This window comes from Triticum aestivum, chromosome 4A (assembly GCF_018294505.1).
Source record: "Triticum aestivum cultivar Chinese Spring chromosome 4A, IWGSC CS RefSeq v2.1, whole genome shotgun sequence".
Lineage (NCBI taxonomy): Eukaryota > Viridiplantae > Streptophyta > Magnoliopsida > Poales > Poaceae > Triticum > Triticum aestivum.
Window position 1 is genome coordinate 563901489 of NC_057803.1, and position 19683 is coordinate 563921171.

Here is a 19683-nt window from a genome sequence, read left to right on the forward strand (position 1 = left end):
ACATCAACCACGTTGTGCTAATTCTTCCGCTTTCGGTCTATGAGGGTACGTGGACAACACTCTCCCCTCTTGTTGCTATGCATCACCATGATCTTGCATGTGCGTAGGAATTTTTTTGAAATTACTACGTTCTCCAACAATGGCATCCGAGCCAGGTTTTATGCATAGATGTCATATGCACGAGTAGAACACAAGTGAGTTGTGGGCGATATAAGTCATACTGCTTACCAGCATGTCATACTTTGGTTCGGCAGTATTGTTGGATGAAGCGGCCCGGACCGACATTACGCGTACACTTACGTGAGACTGGTTCTACCGACGTGCTTTGCACACAGGTGGCTGGCGGGTGTCAGTTTCTCCAACTTTAGTTGAACCGAGTGTGGATACGCCCGGTCCTTGTGAAGGTTAAAACAACACCAACTTGACAAACTATCGTTGTGGTTTTGATGCGTAGGTAAGAACGGTTCTTGCTAAGCCCATAGCAGCCACGTAAAACTTGCAATAACAAAGTAGAGGACATCTAACTTATTTTTGCAGGGCATGTTGTGATGTGATATGGTCAAGACATGGTGCTAGATTTTATTGTATGAGATGATCATGTTTTGTAACCGAGCTATCGGCAACTGGCGGGAGCCATATGGTTGTCGCTTTATTGTATGCAATGCAATCGCCATGTAATGCTTTACTTTATCACTAAGCGGTAGCGATAGTCGTAGAAGTATAAGATTGGTGAGACGACAACGATGCTATGATGGAGATCAAGGTGTCGTGCCGGTGACGATGGTGATCATGACGGTGCTTCGGAGATGGAGATCACAAGCACAAGATGATGATGGCCATATCATATCACTTATATTGATTGCATGTGATGTTTATCTTTTATGCATCTTATCTTGCTTTGATTGACGGTAGCATTATAAGATGATCTCTCACTAAATTTCAAGATAAAAAGTGTTCTCCCTAAGTATGCACCGTTGCCAAAGTTCATCGTGCCCAGACACCATGTGATGATCGGGTGTGATAAGCTCTACATCCATCTACAATGGGTGCAAGCCAGTTTTGCACACACAGAATACTCAGGTCAAACTTGACGAGCTTAGCATATGCAGATATGGCCTCGGAACACTGAGACCGAAAGGTCGAGTGTGAATCATATAGTAGATATGATCAACATAGTGATGTTCACCATTGAAAACTACTCCATTTTCACGTGATGATCAGTTATGGTTTAGTTGATTTGGATCACGTGATCACTTAGAAGATTAGAGGGATTTCTTTCTAAGTGGGAGTTCTTAAGTAATATGATTAATTGAACTTAAATTTATCATGAACTTAGTACCTAAGAGTATCTTGCTTGTCTATGTTTGATCATAGATAGATGGCCCGTGCTGTTGTTCCATTGAATTTTAATGCGTTCCTTGAGAAAGCAAAGTTGAAAGATGATGGTAGCAATTACACGGACTGGGTCCGTAACTTGAGGATTATCCTCATTGCTGCATAGAAGAGTTACGTCCTGGAAGCACCACTGGGTGTACCACCTGCTCCAGCAACTGCAGATATTGTGAATGCCTGGCAGTCACGTGTTGATGACTACTCGATAGTTCAGTGTGCCATGCTTTACGGCTTAGAACCGGGACTTCAACGATGTTTTGAACGTCATGGAGCATATGAGATGTTCCAGGAGTTGAAGTTAATATTTCAAAAGAATGCCCGAATTGAGAGATATGATGTCTCCAATAAGTTCTATAGCTGCAAGATGGAGGAGAATAGTTCATTCAGTGAGCATATACTCAAGATGTCTGGGTACTGCAATCACTTGATTCAACTGGGAGTTAATCTTCTGGATGATAGCGTCATTGACAGAATTCTCCAATCACTTCCACCAAGCTACAAGAGCTTCGTGATGAACTATAATATGCAAGGGATGGATAAGACAATTCCCGAGCTCTTCGCAATGCTAAAGGTTGCGGAGGTAGAAATCAAGAAGGAGCATCAAGTGTTGATGGTCAGTAAGACCACCAGTTTCAAGAAGGGCAAAGGGAAGAAGAAGGGGAACTTCAAGAAGAACAGCAACCAAGTTGCTGCTCAGGAGAAGAAACCCAAGTCTGGACCTAAACCTAAAACTGAGTGTTTCTACTGCAAGCAGACTGTTCACTGGAAGCAGAACTGCCCCAAGTATTTGGCGGATAAGAAGGATGGCAAGGTGAACAAAGGTATATGTGATATACATGTTATTGATGTGTACCTTACTAGAGCTCGCAGTAGCACCTGGGTATTTGATACTGGTTCTGTTGCTAATATTTGCAACTCGAAACAGGAACTATGGATTAAGCAAACACTGGCAAAGGACGAGGTGACGATGCGCGTGGGAAATGGTTCCAAAGTCGATGTGATCGCGGTTGGCACGCTACCTCTACATCTACCTTCGGGATTAGTATTAGACCTAAATAATTGTTATTTGGTACCAGCGTTAAGCATGAACATTATATCTGGATCTTGTTTGATGCAAGACGGTTATTCATTTAAATTAGAGAATAATGGTTGTTCTATTTATATGAGTAATATCTTTTATGGTCATGCACCCTTGAAGAGTGGTCTATTTTTGATGAATCTCGATAGTAATGATACACATATTCATAATGTTGAAACCAAAAGATGCAGAGTTGATAATGATGGTGCAACTTATTTCTGGCACTGCCGTTTAGGTCATATCGGCGTAAAGCGCATGAAGAAACTCCATACTGATGGACTTTTGGAACCACTTGATTATGAATCACTTGGTACTTGCGAACCGTGCCTCATGGGCAAGATGACTAAAATGCCGTTCTCCGGAACTATGGAGAGAGCAACATATTTATTGGAAATCATACATACAGATGTATGTGGTCCGATGAATGTTGAGACTCGTGGCGGATATCGTTATTTTCTCACCTTCACAGATGATTTAAGAAGATATGGGTATATCTACTTAATGAAGCATAAGTGTGAAACATTTGAAAAGTTCAAAGAATTTTAGAGTGAAGTTGAAAATCATCGTAACAAGAAAATAAAGTTTCTACGATCTGATCGTGGAGGAGAATATTTGAGTTACGAGTTTGGTCTACATTTGAAACAATGAGGAATAGTTTTGCAACTCACGCCACCCTGAACACCACAGTGTAATGGTGTGTCCGAACGTCGTAATCGTACTTTACTAGATATGGTGCGATCTATGATGTCTCTTACAGATTTACCGCTATCATTTTGGGGTTATTCTTTAGAGATGGCCGCATTCACATTAAATAGGGCACCATCGAAATCCGTTGAGATGGCGCCATATGAATTGTGGTTTGGCAAGAAACCAAAGTTGTCGTTTCTGAAAGTTTGGGGCTGCGATTCTTATGTGAAAAAGCTTCAACCTGATAAGCTCGAACCCAAATCAGAGAAATGTGTCTTCATAGGATACCCAAAGGAGACTATTGGGTACACCTTCTATCACAGATCCGAAGGCAAGACATTCCTTGCTAAGAATGGATCCTTTCTAGAGAAGGAGTTTCTCTCGAAAGAAGTGAGTGGGAGGAAAGTGGAACTTGATGAGGTAACTATACCTGCTCCTCTATTGGAAAGTAGTTCATCAAAGAAACCGGTTTCTGTGACACCTACACCAATTAGTGAGGAAGTTAATAATGATGATCATGGAACTTCAGATCAAGTTACTACTGAACCTCGTAGATCGACCAGAGTAAGATCCGCACCAGAGTGGTACGGTAATCCTGTTCTGGAAGTCATGCTACTAGATCATGATGAACCTACGAACTATGAAGAAGCGATGGTGAGCCCAGATTCTGCAAAATGGCTTGAGGCCATGAAATCTGAGATGGGATCCATGTATGAGAACAAAGTATGGACTATGGTTGACTTGCCCGATGATTGGCAAGCAATTGAGAATAAATGGATCTTCAAGAAGAAGACTGACGCTGACGGTAATGTTACTGTCTACAAAGCTCAACTTGTTGCGAAAGGTTTTCGACAAGTTCAAGGGATTGACTACGATGGGACTTTCTCACCCGTAGCGATGCTTAAGTCTGTCCGAATCATGTTAGCAATTGCCGCATTTTATGATTAAGAAATTTGGCAAATGGATGTCAAAACTGCATTCCTGGATGGATTTCTGGAAGAAGAGTTGTATATGATGCAACCGGAAGGTTTTGTCGATCCAAAGGGAGCTAACAAAGTGTGCAAGCTCCAGCGATCCATTTATGGACTGGTGCAAGCCTCTCGGAGTTGGAATAAACGCTTTGATAGTGTGATCAAAGCATTTGGTTTTATACAGACTTTTGGAGAAGCCTGTATTTACAAGAAAGTGAGTGGGAGCTCTGTAGCATTTCTGATATTATATGTGGGTGACATATTGTTGATTGGAAATGATATAGAATTTCTAGATAGCATAAAGGGATACTTGAATAAGAGTTTTTCAATGAAAGACCTCGGTGAAGCTGCTTACATATTCGGCATCAAGATCTATAGCGATAGATCAAGACGCTTAATTGGACTTTCACAAAGCACATACCTTGACAAAGTTTTGAAGAAGTTCAAAATGGATCAAGCAAAGAAAGGGTTCTTGCCTGTGTTACAAGGTGTGAAGTTGAGTAAGACTCAATGCCCGACCACTGCAGAAGATAGAGAGAAAATGAAAGATGTTCCCTATGCTTCAGCCGTAGGCTCTATCATGTATGCAATGTTGTGTACCAGACCTGATGTGTGGCTTGCTATAAGTCTAGCAGGGAGGTACCAAAGTAATCCAGGAGTGGATCACTGGACAACGGTCAAGAACATCCTGAAATACCTAAAAAGGACTAAGGATATGTTTCTCATTTATGGAGGTGACAAAGAGCTCATCGTAAATGGTTACGTTGATGCGAGCTTTGACACTAATCTGGACGATTCGAAATCGCAAACTGGATACGTGTTTACATTGAACGGGGAGCTGTCAGTTGGTGCAGTTCTAAACAAAGCATTGTGGCGGGATCTACATGTGAAGTGGAGTACATAGCTGCTTCGGAAGCAGCAAATGAAGGAGTCTGGATGAAGTAGTTCATATCCAATCTAGGTGTCATACCTAGTGCATCGGGTCCAATGAAAATCTTTTGTGACAATACTGGTGCAATTGCCTTGGCGAAGGAATCCAGATTTCACAAGAGAACCAAGCACATCAAGAGACGCTTCAATTCCATCCGGGATCTAGTCCAGGTGGGAGACATAGAAATTTGCAAGATACATACGGATCTAAATGTTGCAGACCCATTGACTAAGCCTCTTCCACGAGCAAAACATGATCAGCACCAAGGCTATATGGGTGTTAGAATCATTACTGTGTAATCTAGATTATTGACTCTAGTGCAAGTGGGAGACTGGAGGAAATATTCCCTAGAGGCAATAATAAAGTTATTATTTATTTCCTTATATCATGATAAATGTTTATTATTCATGCTAGAATTGTATTAACTGGAAACATAATACATGTGTGAATACATAGAGAAACAGATTGTCACTAGTATGCCTCTACTTGACAGCTCGTTGATCAAAGATGGTTATGTTTCCTAACCATAGACATGAGTTGTCATTTGATTAACGGGGTCACATCATTAGGATAATGATGTGATTGACATGACCCATTCCGTTAGCTTAGCACCCGATCATTTAGTATGTTGTTATTGCTTTCTTCATGACTTATAAATGTTCCTATGACTATGAGATTATGCAACTCCTGTTTACCGGAGGAACACTTTTTGTGCTACCAAACGTCACAACGTAACTGGGTGATTATAAAGTTGCTCTACAGGTGTCTCCAAAGGTACTTGTTGGGTTGGCGTATTTCGAGATTAGGATTTGTCGGAGAGGTATCTCTGGGCCCTCTCGGTAATGCACATCACTTAAGCCTTGCAAGTAATGAGTTAGCTATGGGATGATTTATTACAGAACGAGTAAAGAGACTTGCCGGTAACGAGATTGAACTAGGTATTGAGATACCGACGATCGAATCCCGGGCAAGTAACATACCGATGACAAAGGGAACAACGTATGTTGTTATGCAGTTGGACCGGTTAAAGACCTTTGTAGAATATGTGGGAGCCAATATGAGCATCCAGGTTCCGCTATTGGTTATTGAACGGAGACGTGTCTCGGTCATGTCTACATAGTTCTCGAACCCGTAGGGTCCGCACGCTTAACGTTTGGACGACAGTTATATTATGAGTTTATATGTTTTGATGTACCGAAGGTTGTTCGGAGTTCCGGATGTGATCACGGACATGACGAGGAGTCTCGAAATGGTCGAGACATGAAGATTGATATATTGGAAGCCAATGTTTGGATATTAGAAGTGTTCCGGGTGAAATCGGGATTTTACCGGAGTACCGGGAGGTTACCGGAACCCCCTGGGGACTTAATGGGCCTTAGTGGGCCTAGGTGGAAGAGAGGAGAGGCGGCTAGGGCTGGGCCACGCACCCCTCCCCCCCCCCAATCCGAATAGGAAAAGGAGAGGGGGCGGCGCCCCCCCCCCCCTTTCTTCTTCTCCTCCACTCTTTCCCCCTCCCAAGTCCTAATCCAACTAGGAAAGGGGAGGGAGTCCTACTCCCGGTAGGAGTAGGACTCCTCCTGGCGCGCCTCCTCCCTGGCCGGACGCACCCCCCCTTGCTCCTTTATATATGGGAGCAGGGGGGCACCCCATAGACACAACAATTGATCGTTTGATCTTTTAGCCGTGTGCAGTGCCCCCCTCCACCATAGTCCACCTCGATATTACTGTAGTGGTCCTTAGGCGAAGCCCTCCGTCGGTAGAACATCAACATCGTCACCACGCCGTCATGCTGACGAAACTCTCCCTCAACACTCGGCTGGATCGGAGTTCGAGGGACGTCATCGGGCTGAACGTGTGCTGAACTCGGAGGTGCCGTACATCCGGTACTTGATCGGTCGGATCGTGAAGACGTACGACTACATCAACCGCGTTGTGCTAACGCTTCTGCTTTCGGTCTATGAGGGTACGTGGACAACACTCTCCCCTCTCGTTGCTATGCATCACCATGATCTTGCGTGTGCGTAGGAATTTTTTTGAAATTACTACGTTCCCCAACAAAGCCCACCTCCACAACCGTGCGTGGGGACACGAGGAATGGCCACTGCTTCCTCCACCATGTTCGCATCGCCCTCACCTGGGTCAGGCAGCTTGGTGTACAGGTCAGAGCATTTCCGCTCTATGTTGATCAAACAATGTTTGTTGTAGGATTTAGGCGTTTGAGAAAATCATGGTTTCAATCTGATGCATGTAATTACATCATACCTTTTTTTACTCCATCTTGTTTGTGAATTTATGATGTTTTTTTATTGTGCTTTGATCATGTCCTCATAGTGCTTAACTGAATTTAATCTTTACTAAACTATGGGATTTTCTTCTAAGTAGCTAGTGATTGAGGGTCTAAATTGGCTAAAGATTGTGGCTTTGAGAGGTTGTATATATCTGCGATCTGGTAATGATTTATAGGTTTCGAGTTTAGTTGAGAGCAAATTGTCAATGCTTCAACTGAAGCTTGGTCCTTGTTAGACCGTTGTAGTACTTTTTTGGTTAATTCCAACCCATGGGTCCTTGTTAGACTATTGTACAATGTGAAGGTCCATGAACCTCTTCTTACTTGTTTTGTTATCACCTTTTTCCTGCCGTGTTTTGTGCTCATTAGAGAAACACCTGACCTGGTTCTTTGAATGTTGCAGGGATCGTTGCTAATGGGGAAAAGAACAACCTGCAAGTCATGGTTGTTGCAGGCCGAGGGAACTTGAAATGCTCAAGAGCCACATCGGCGAATGACCGTGTAGAACAAGTGCTACATGAAGGCCATGGACATGCTTGAGAAACCAGGCAGCACCGCGGTTGCTGAACTCGTAGAGCTTGACCGTCGGCAAATATCCAAGTGTATGAGGTGCTATCGCTGCCAATGATATGCATCTTGAATAGTGCGTGGTGAGTCTTCCTTTCGCTTGCCTTCTCACTCTACTCCATCTTTGCTCGATGCATCCTGGATCCGGCATTTGTATTTCACTTTGCATTGTTGTATTACCTTTTTTGCTCAAAAGCTTTATAGGCTGCACATCTGTTTTTTTAATGGAAACTAAAACCAATGAGAAATTAGGTTTGCTTTCCATAATACTGCCTCCATTTGTAAATATAAGACGTTTGGGCAGTTTACTTTAACTACCCAAACATCTTATATTTAGGAATGGCAGTAGTATGTGATATCTATATAGGATAATCCAATTTTGTGGAGTGCTAATAGACCAGAGTCTGTTTCGTTACAGGAGACTAGCAAGGATGTTGGTCTTTTTCCTGAAAAGGAGGATGAACCCCGGCCTAGTGAGGACACCAATGAGATGCATCTTGAACAGTGCTTGGTGGGTCTTCCTTTCACTCACCTCTTCTCACTCTCTGCTCCAGTGGGTGGGATGCATTCCACATCCATCTTTTGTATTTTTCCTATGCTCCACTATATGAACTTTTTATCAAAAGGTATAAGTATCCTGATTCCCAATAGGCTGCACACATGAGTCTTGTGTACTAGAAACACAAACCAATAGTTAGGAATTAGGTTTGCTTTCCATGATATGTCATATATTTATATAGGATGGTTCATGGGAGAGCTAATAGACTGGAGTCTGTTTTGTAACATGAGACTTATGATGATACCGATGAGATGGATCTTGAATGGTGCTTAGTGAGTCTTCCTTTTCCCCGCCTTTTCTCAATCCACTTGCCATGATTGCTCGGTGCATCCCAGATCCAATGTTTGTGTTTCCAATAGCACTATCGTATAAAAATTTGTACTTCTTTTTGTTGCCATCATTGCTCAATGCTAGTTCACTGATATAAGTTGGGCCTTATCTATTTTAACTTGAACTAGCTAACTGTTATAAATCTGCTCCTACATAGGAGAGGTTGGTATTGTTTGGGGTCTCTTTTCCTGATTTCCCACCAGCAGTGATACCCATGACATGGTCTGGCAATGGTCCATGTTTAGTTTTGATAGGCTCCTTATGCTAGGATGTTAACTTGTTAAACTGAACAAAAGGCTCACCTATTGGTGTAGTGCTGTTGTGTATTGATAGAAGAAGTTATATCCATCTCTTGGAATCAGTCATATGTATTTTTTGTGACGTGCTTTAGTGCAAGGAAAAATCCTCTAGCTTTTTCTGTCCAGTGTTTTTCTATGAATCACGTGTATGTGTAGGGCAGAAATAAAAATGATAAGAACAAAAATACTAGACCATCTCCCCTCATTCTTAATATGTTCAATTCAGGCATATAGATTCTTATTATGGTGCCCCTGTTCTGTTTGTGATCAATTTGTTGATATTCTTAGGCGTAAATCTGCTCAAGTATGATGCCCCTGTTTTGATAGTGTTGATAGTATGATGCCCCTATTCTGTTTAAGATCAATTCTACGGTGTAGATTAACCTTGTGTAATGTTTAGTGTGCTCAAGCGCTCTCTCTACATGCTAATGACGATCACTCTGTATACACTCAATTTGATGTTAATCTTGGCCTGCTTGTATGAAGTGCAATTTATCTTTCAGGGTTATGTTACTGTTTTTCTAGGAAGTTGCATTTATTTGCAATCTGGCAATGGTTTATAGATCTCGTTTTAATTGTTAACAAATTGGCATTGTTTCAATAGAAGCTTGGTCTATCTACTTTTGGGAATTTTGGTTATTTCCAGCTCACGGGTTCTTGTTAGGCTATTTTACAACCTGAAGAGACTTTTGACTTATTTTCACTTATTTAGCTAGCACCCTTTTTTTGTCCATGAGAGACCTTATTCGGTTCTTTGAATATATCAGGGAGCATCTATAAAGAGGAAGAAAATCCTAGGAGTAATCATTTGGAGCAAATATGTGTACCCTTGGGATGGCTAGGACCTGCCATCCTTATGTGGGTTGCGCCCACGTGACGAGGCGAATTCACCGTGTCGCGACGGTGATGTTCGGCATCGGCTACAAACTATGACGGGTAAGTCCTTCGTATTCCCCTCAATTGTGCTCAGCCTTCGAGCTATGTTCACTTTGTGTACTGGCCATGGAGCTGGTGTTTGTGGTAGTTTGGTTTGGTTGTGATGCCCTATTCATGCCAAGTGCTCCCAAAGGAATATATTGATTCATTAACTTGCTATCTTTGTTGTACTATAGATTATAACTGAAAATGTTGCACACACAATTCTTTTGGCCAGTATTTATTCTCGTCCTCTCATTTGCTGGTGTTCATCTACTTTCCTGGGTTTTATTTTAGTTGAGTCGTAACACGTTTAGTTGATGCATACATGCTGTCCAGAACAAGTTTTTTATCCCTTCCCTTCTATAGCCAGTTTTTGCAACCTCCAATTCCAAACCCTGATCAAATATGTTGTTCTTTGCCTGGCTAATTGTTTCTTTCTTTTGACTGCAATGGCCACTTTCTTTGAACCAAATCACATAATAAGAAAAATTAGAGGGAGTCGCTATTTCATAATAAGAAAAATTAGAGGGTTGGTCTGTTGGCTTTTGATGATTTATTGGCCCTGGTTGATGTGATGTTGAGGATCTTGCTGTTAAATGGATTGCTCCTGTATGATCTGTTTGTTGCTCTGATCGACTACTATTGTTTGCTTGACCGTATACTACTGTTGCTTTAGTTCTATATTGATGTTGGTTCTTTAGAGTAACACATCTTTTGGAAATCTGGACTAGCTCATTGGCCACTAATTAGTTACTTGCTCTCTATCCAGGGCTGGGCCTGACTCGATGATGAGGACGGGGAGTTTTGGTCTTGTGGAGGGCGACAAGGCGGATGGATGGAGCTTGTAGCACTGCTGGATGTTTTATATGCAACACAAGTGTGTGTTGTCTACTCCTCTCCTTTGTAGGACTTGTTTGCCGAAGAAAAGAGAAGAGATGACGTAGTTGTTAGGTGGTTGTTTTAGGAATTGTGTTGCAAGTGTTTGTTTTGAATTGGTAACTAACATTTGGAATATTTACTAAGTGTATTTATGAATTCCCAACATTGATCTGGAGTGAGTCCAAGGAAAAAAATGCATTTGTGCTTATTTTGGATTGGTTGAATGAATGTGTGCTTTTCTTGGTTGGCTGGCTCAGTTAATTAATTCTCCATGAAAGAAAGAATGGATGCCAGCTCATTCAATGTTTATATGCATGTATGTTTACCTCGTCTGGTGTTTGTTTGTATGTATGCAAAGATGGATCATTTGGTTGGCAACCATCCTTGACAATTAATTGAAGAGAGCTGCTGGATTCCTGAAGCCTCAAAGTATGCATGTTTACCCCAATCAAGACTAATTTGCTACCTACTCCTACCTAGTATGCTAATGCCATCATCTCTATCTGCCTATCAGACAATGGAGAGCCTTTACCTCTCGGATCAGCCATCCATATAATTAAGCATCATCTCTTTTTCAATGCCAGGTTGCCTCGCCAACACAACTCAACTCTGTCGTTAGCATAGTGTATGAGTAGGAAATAGGGTGGCGAGTGCCATGTTGCCTCGCCAACACAACTCAACTCCGTCGTTAGCATAGTGTAAGAGTAGGAAATAGGGTGGCGAGCAAGAGAAGTGGTACTGAGATATTGGCAATCGACGCCATTTCTCAAGCCACTCAGCTACGCGGTGAAGATGAATCACCGGATGATCTTTATACATCACAAACGATCAAGAAGTCGCGCCTTATCTTTGGCATATGTTAATCAGTTGATTAATCTAGCACTGCATCAACACATAATGACTTTAGTCTGTGCTAAATCTGGTGGGAGCGTTTGCGCGCCGGTACATTGTTTAAAAAAAGGATGGTCTGTTAGGAGAGACAAGGAAGGGGATCAGGGATTGATTAACAGATCTCATTCAGGATAGTACCTACCAGGCGTTATTTGAGGAAGGGACTAGTACTAGCTGCCTATTAGTTAGGAAATGTAACAACTCCCGGCTAATTACATGGGCATGCATTCCTCCCTGTAACCACGCACTCCACAAAAAACAAAGCACCCTCCTCCTTAAATGCTGCCAACGCTCTGCCTCCTCCTCCCTCCCTCCCTCCCTCCAGCTCCGTCCCCATAGGTTGTCACACACCTCACGCGGATCGCCATCCCATCCATGCATCTTGGCCAACCCTCTGTCCCTCTCTATAAAGGTACGACCCTTTGATACATATTGCCTCTTTCATCTGTCGCTCGCGTCCTATACTCCTCTTTGTGTTGACTAAGCGCCACCACGTCCCCTCCTTTCTCCTCCCATGGCGTCTATGAATGCTTTACCGGCGAGCAGCACCAAGATCGTGTCTCGTCGAGCGGCCATGTCGTGCCGTCGATGCCTCGACCATACTTGTCGTGCCTCCTGCCTCGCACTCTGTACGAGCACGCCTTTTCTCCATCTAACCCTTCCTTAAGAAAATCATGCCGTGGCGTGATAACCCACAAGTATAGGGGATCGCAACAGCTTTAGAGGGTAGAGTATTCAACCCAAATTTATTGATTCAACATAAGGGGAGCCAAAGAATATTCTCAAGTATTAGCAGCTGAGTTGTCAATTCAACCACACCTGGAAACTTAGTATCTGCAGCAAAGTGTTTAGTAGCAAAGTAATATGATAGTGGTGGTAGCAGCAACAAAAGTAAAGACATCAAAAGTAATGTTTTTGGTATTTTGTAGTGATTGTAACAGTTGCAGCGGGAAAGTAAATAAGCGAGAACCAGTATATGGAAAACTCGTAGTCACCGGATCAGTGATGGATAATTATGTCGGATGCGGTTCATCATGTAACAGTCATAACATAGGGTGACACACAACTAGCTCGAATTCATCAATGTAATGTAGGCATGTATTCCGTATATAGTCATATGTGCTTATGGAAAAGAACTTGCATGACATCTTTTGTCCTACCCTCCCGTGGCAGTGGGGTCCTATTGGAAACTAAGGGATATTAAGGCCTCCTTTTAATAGAGAACCGGAACAAAGCATTAGCACATAGTGAATACATGAACTCCTCAAACTATGGTCATCACCGGGAGTGGTCCCGATTATTGTCACTTCGGGGTTGCCGGATCATAACACATAGTAGGTGACTATAGACTTGCAAGATAGGATCAAGAACTCACATATATTCATGAAAACATAATAGGTTCAGATCTGAAATCATGGCACTCGGGCCCTAGTGACAAGCATTAAGTATAGCAAAGTCATAGCAACATCAATCTCAGAACATAATGGATACTAGGGATCAAACCCTAACAAAACTAACTCGATTACATGATAAATCTCATCCAACCCATCACCGTCCAGCAAGCCTACGATGGAATTACTCACGCACGGCGGTGAGCATCATGAAATTGGTGATGGAGGATGGTTGATGATGACGACGGCGACGAATCCCCCTCTCTGGAGTCCCGAACGGACTCCAGATCAGCCCTCTCGAGAGGTTTTAGGGCTTGGCGGTGGCTCCGTATCGTAAAACGCGATGATTTCTTCTCTCTGATTTTTTTCTCCGAAAGCAAATATATAGAGTTGGAGTTGGCTTCGGAGGGTTTCCAGGGGGGCCACGAGGTAGGGAGGCGCCCTAGGGGGCGCGCCCCCCACCCTTGTGAGAAGGGTGTGGGCCCCCTGGTCTTCATCTTTATCGAGGATTTTTTTATTGTTTTTTCTAAGATGTTCCGTGGAGTTTCATGTCATTCCGAGAATATTTGTTTTCTGCACATAAAACAACACCATGGCAATTCTGCTGAAAACAGCGTCAGTCCGGGTTAGTTCCATTCAAATCATACAAGTTAGCGTCCAAAACAAGGGCAAAAGTGTTTGGAAAAGTAGATACGACAGAGACGTATCAACTCCCCCAAGATTAAACCCTTGCTTGTCCTCAAGCAATTCAGTTGACAAACTGAAAGAAAGAAAGAAAAACTTTTACAAACTCTGTTTGCTCTTGTTGTTGTAACTATGTCAAGCTAGCATTCAAGTTTTCGGCATAGATCACAACTAACCACACTTGCAATAGTTCTCAGGTCTCATCATTACTCATATTAATAGCATAATCAACTAGCAAGTCACAATAATAAATCTCGGATGACAACACTTTCTCAAAACAATCATAATATGATATAGCAAGATGGTATCTCGCTAGCCCTTTCTGAGACCGCAAAACATAAATGTCGAGCACCTTTAAAGATCAAGGACTGACTAGACATTGTAATTCATGGTAAAAAGAGATCCAATCATAGTCATACCCAATATAAATTAACAGTGATGAATGCAAATGACGGCTGTGCTCTCCAGCTAGTGCTTTTGAATAAGAGGGTGATGACTCAACATAAAAGTAAATGGATAGGCCCTTCGCAGAGGGAAGAAGGGATTTGTAGAGGTGCCAAAGCTTGGTTTTGAAATAGAGATAAATTGTATTTTGAGCGGTATACTTTCATTGTCAACGTAACAACTAAGAGATGGCGATATCTTCCATGCTACACACATTATAGGCGGTTCCCAAACAGAATGGTAAAGTTTATACTCCCCCTCCACCAACAAACATCAATCCATGGCTTGCTCGAAACAACGAGTGCCTCCAACATACATCAGGTCCCAGGGGGAGTTTTGTTTGCAATTAATTTTGATTTAGTTTGCATAAAGCATGGGACTGGGCATCCCGGTGACCAGCCATTTTCTCGTGAGTGAGGAGCAGAGTCCACTCCTCTTGAGAATAACCCTCCTAACACGGAAGATAAGGACAGCCTTTGTTGATACATGAGCTATTCGAGCATACAAAACAGAATGTTTATTTGAAGGTTTAGAGTTTGGCACATACAAATTTACCTGGAACGACAGGTAGATACCGCATATAGGAAGGTATGGTGGACTCATCTGGAATAACTTTGGGGTTTAAGGGATTGGATGCACAAGCAGTATTCCCGCTTAGTACAGGTGAAGCTAGCAAAAGACTGGGAAGCGACCAACTAGAGAGCGACAACAGCCATGTACATGCATTAAAATTAATAAACATTGGATGCAAGCATGAGTAGGATATAATCCACCATGAACATAAATATCATGAAGGCTATGTTGATTTGTTTCAACTACATGCGTGAACATGTGCCAAGTCAAGTCACTTAAATCATCCAAAGGAGGATACCACTCCATCATACCACATCATAATCATCTCAATAGCATGTTGGCAACAAGGTAAACCATTATAACTCATAGCTAATCAAGCATGGCACAAGCAACTATGATTTCTAATTGTCATTGCAAACATGTTTATTCATAATAAGCTGAATCAAGAATGAGGGACTCATCATATTTACAAAAACAAAAGAGGTCGAGTTTATACCAGATTTTCTCATCTTAGTCAGTCCATCATATATCATCATAATTGCCTTTCACTTGTACGACCGAACGTTGTAAATAATAATAAGAGTGTACATGCATTGGACTAAGCTGGAATCTGCGAGCATTCAATAAACAGGAGAAGACAAGGCAATATGGGCTCTTGGTTAAATCAACAATAATGCATATAAGAGCCACTTCAACAATTTAATTATGGTCTTCTCCTACTGACCCCCAAAGAAAAGAAAAGAAATAAAACTATTTACACGGGAAAGCTCCCAACAAGCAAAAGAAGAACGGGAAATATTTTTGGGTTTTCTTTTTAATTATTACTACTGCAGCAGAAAAATAAACTACTACTATTTTTTTGGTTTTTCTTAAGGTTTATTAAACACACAAGAAGAAAGCAGGAAAAAGAAAATAAACTAGCATGGATATTACAGTGAAAAAGTATGAGCACCGACATCTAGCAATGAGTGTGTGTGAATCATAAATGTAATGTCGGTGAGAAATACGTACTCCCCCAAGCTTAGGCTTTTGGCCTAAGTTGGGCTATGGCCACGGCTGGCCTGGCGGGTATCCATAATAATAGTTGTTGGGGTCATACTATGATGAGGAAGAATAGTTGGGATCATACTAATGTGCAGCGGTTATCGCCTGCTGAGCTGCAGCGTGGAGTTGAGCTGCCTCCACTCTCCTCTCGTACTCTTCTGCCTCCTATCTGGTAATAACATATCTTCTTTTTGTCTGTGAATCAAAGAAGGCAGGAGCAGGGAGAGTAATATGAAAAACACGTCATTTATCAAAGATTAAACGATATAAGAGAGGTGATTCAGACCTCTCGACAAACTAGTGCGAGGCCATAGAGTCATAATCTAAAAATGCAGGAGGTAACTCCATATCACCCTCACAAATGTCTATCTCAAGAAAATGAGCTAAGCGGGTTGCATAAATGTCGGATTTCGGGTTCCGGCAGACCCTTGAGGTTCGAACACTGGGGTGCGCGTGGAGATCTCTCCCCTACCGATCTACGTCTGATCCTCTCATGCGAACTAAGATGAAAATGATGAACAACACAAGAGACACGAGGTTTATACTGGTTCGGGCTACCGTTTTTGTGTAATACCCTACTCCAGTGTGTGGTGTGATGGATTGCCTTTGGGGCTGATGATGGACAGTACAAGGGAAGAACAGCCTCGCGAGGGGTGTTCTTGAGCTGGTGCGGTGTGTTCTACTTAGTTTCTACTGGGTTTCTCCCTCCCTCTCTTTGTGGAGGCTAGCTCTATTTATAGAGGCCGTGGGCCTCTCCCCGAATAATTGAGCGGGAAGGGCGCCAACAATTGGCCATTTTGAAGGGGAACATCTAATACAAGCTATCCTGACCAAAGGTGGTCTTCGGCTGCCAAAAGCACTAGTGATGACGCCGCCTTGGGCTCTACGGTGACCTCCATCCGGCCGTCCGGCTGGTCTTGGTCTCGTTGCACCGGAATGGTAACCTTTGCCTGATACCTTGGCCTGTGCTTGCCCCCTTTGCACCAAAGGGGAAACAAGGACCCTGTGCAGGTGGCGCCCGCCTGGCCTTGATCGTCATGGCTTGCATCAAGGGATCCTCGCGAAGTACCCTTGCATTGATCTCTCCACCTCCTCGCGAGCCTGCCTGATGAGGCCGCTCTTGAGGAAGCTTCATGTCGTCCGCCCCGCGAGGATTGGCCCCTTGCGAGGGTCTTGAGCTTGGGCTGATGAAGATGGGCCGCACTGGGCCCCCACCTGAGCCACGCCGCAGGCTGCGGGCAGGCAAGTCTGGGGACCCCTGTTCCTAGAACACTACAATAGCCCCCAGGCCCAAGGTGCGCGCGGGCTTGGCTTAGTAGAGAAGCGAAGGGGCAAGCGCAAAGCGCCGTGGGCCCTAACAGCCCGTGGCCTTGGGCGCCGCGTGGCGGTTGATTGGGTGTGGGCGTCTGCACTTCCCACGACGCCTCGGCAATCGCATGACTTGACAAGTCCCTGCATGCAGAGATATGGGTCATGATTACCTGAGGTCATGGTGCTCGGCGGTTGGCCTTCCCCGGCTATAAGTTCGGGGCTGCGTGAGCTCCGCTAGTTCACCCCTTTCCGTTACTCCTCCTCTTCTTCTTCCTCATCCTTGCTTCCTCTTGCACCAATGGCACCGATCCATCGGTTTTCAGCTGAGGAGAAGGGAAAGGCCCCCAGAGAGGGTCCTGACCCCCTCGCGCCAAAGAAGCGGCCAATCCTCTGTCACCGGGAGGAAGGCGCCTGGCAGGAGGTGTCGAGGCCGTGGTACGAGCGGCCGCCGCCTGGGTTTCCGCTGCCCTTGTACGCCCGCGTCGTAGGCCCCAGGGGCGAGGGCGCCGAGCAACACCGACAGCATCGCGCCGACGCCGGCGAGTCACAATGGTGCGCGTCGTCCCTCCTGGAGTCCACGCGGAGCGCTCCTCTCGCGAGCTCATGCTCCACGCCGCCATGCCTCCAATTTCGTGGATCCGCCTTCCTCCCTCCTTCACCTTTGAGATGCCGTCGAGCGAGGCCCTGGAGCTCTGGCTGCAGCATGCCGACTGTGGCACCCCTGCAACCGGAGCGGAGGTCACGGTCGTCGCTTCGGGCAAGGTCTTCATGACCCGGGGCTGGGGTGAGATTGCCCGGGTCTGTCGCGTGGACGGTGCCTTGGTGATCCATCTTGAATACGATAGCGCCTCCTTGATGTTCTTCAAGGTCTTTGATGCAAAAGGACACCGGCTGGAATGCTGCCCTAAGGGAAGCGGCAGGGGTGACGAACTGGCGAGGACCAGCCCCGCCCGTTGGTCCTCCTGCAGCTCCTTAGGCAGCAGCGGAGGGACTAAGGGCTTCAGCGGCTCCCCCGAACTCCTCGCGACCCCGGAGACGAGCGACGACAGCTACGAGCCTCCGAGCTCGCGCCGCGCTCGGAGTGGGGCAGCTGCATCGGGCCGCCGACGCCACTGATCTAGATGGGATTGGCGTCGTCACTGGGCTGCCCACTGTTGATGATGGCGTCGCTTGGGGAGGTGCTAGCAAGTAGCGTCCCTTAGGGTTAGCACCTTTTGTTCCCTGCGAGGAATTAAAGCAACACCCCGCGGGGGTATGTAAGGCGTCTGTCATGCCTTTTGTAAATACTATATCCTTAATATGAATTGGCGTGAGGTGTCCGTTCTGTTCCGGCTAAGCTCCCCCTTTCTATCCTCATGAGGACTTGGCGCTCTACGCTGACAGGTCCCAGTCCCCAGGCAAGCTTCAGCCGTCGCTGGTATGCCAGGTCACGATGTCGTGGTCAAGGCCAGGAGGTGAGCGGCCCGAGGTCCGGTAAGAGCCCCCGAGTCGCGATGCTCAGGAGGTCCCCTTTAGCGCTCAAGCAATCCTTGCTGGGCGAGAAAGGAAGGTAGCGTCGCCATGACAGAGTTGCACTGGGCGGGGATTTAGCGCTGCGTTGGTCTAGCTCTTGCGAGGGCGTGACTTATCTTGTGCATCTGACGTAGTTCCTCAGAGAGGCGCCCGGCCCGAGAGGCGGTGGCCGAGGTACTGCTGGGTTAGGCCCTCGCGAGCTTCTTCCTACTCCCCCGCACTTTCCTTAACGCTCTACGTCCTCAGGTCCCGGCCCTCGAGCGAGCTCAGCCGCCACTGGTATGACAGGTCGCGATGCCATGGGTCAAGGCCAGGGGGTGAGGGCTGGAGAGCCAGTAGGAGCCCATGAGTCGCGATGCTCAGGTACCCCCCCCTTTAACGTGCAAGCGGTCCGTGCCAAAGAGGGGGAGAGAGAGCTCACGATGCCCCCAACGTTGCTCCTAGAGTAGGTCTTGCACACCAATCATGAGGAGAAACAAGGCCTGTCGTTACGGTCACCGGCCAACCTATGGTCACTCCGAGGGAGTGGTCAGGGCATTGAGGGCCTGGTGAGGTGGCGCCGTGCGGGGCTGCCGCGGCCAGAGCTCGACCACTCAGGTTTATCAACGCTGCAGGGACGGACTCGTGCGCACGTGCCGTTCCAGAGCGAGCGGCTCTTCAGATAGGCGTCGATCGAGCAGGTGATTAGGTCAGGTATGTTAAGCACATAGGAAATCCAATTTCAAGCAAGCACAGGTAAAAGCAACCGCCGCTGGGTCGGGCCCGAGCGGCATGGGGATGATGCAGCCCGAGGGGAGCCCCCAACAAGGTAAGTAAAGAGCATAAACAAAATGGATACATGCCGCGGGGATGGACCCACGCGGCTTGGGAATGGTGCAACCCTGTGGGCGCTCCCAGCTGAAAGTAGAACTCTGAAAGATGTCACCTGGTGCTGT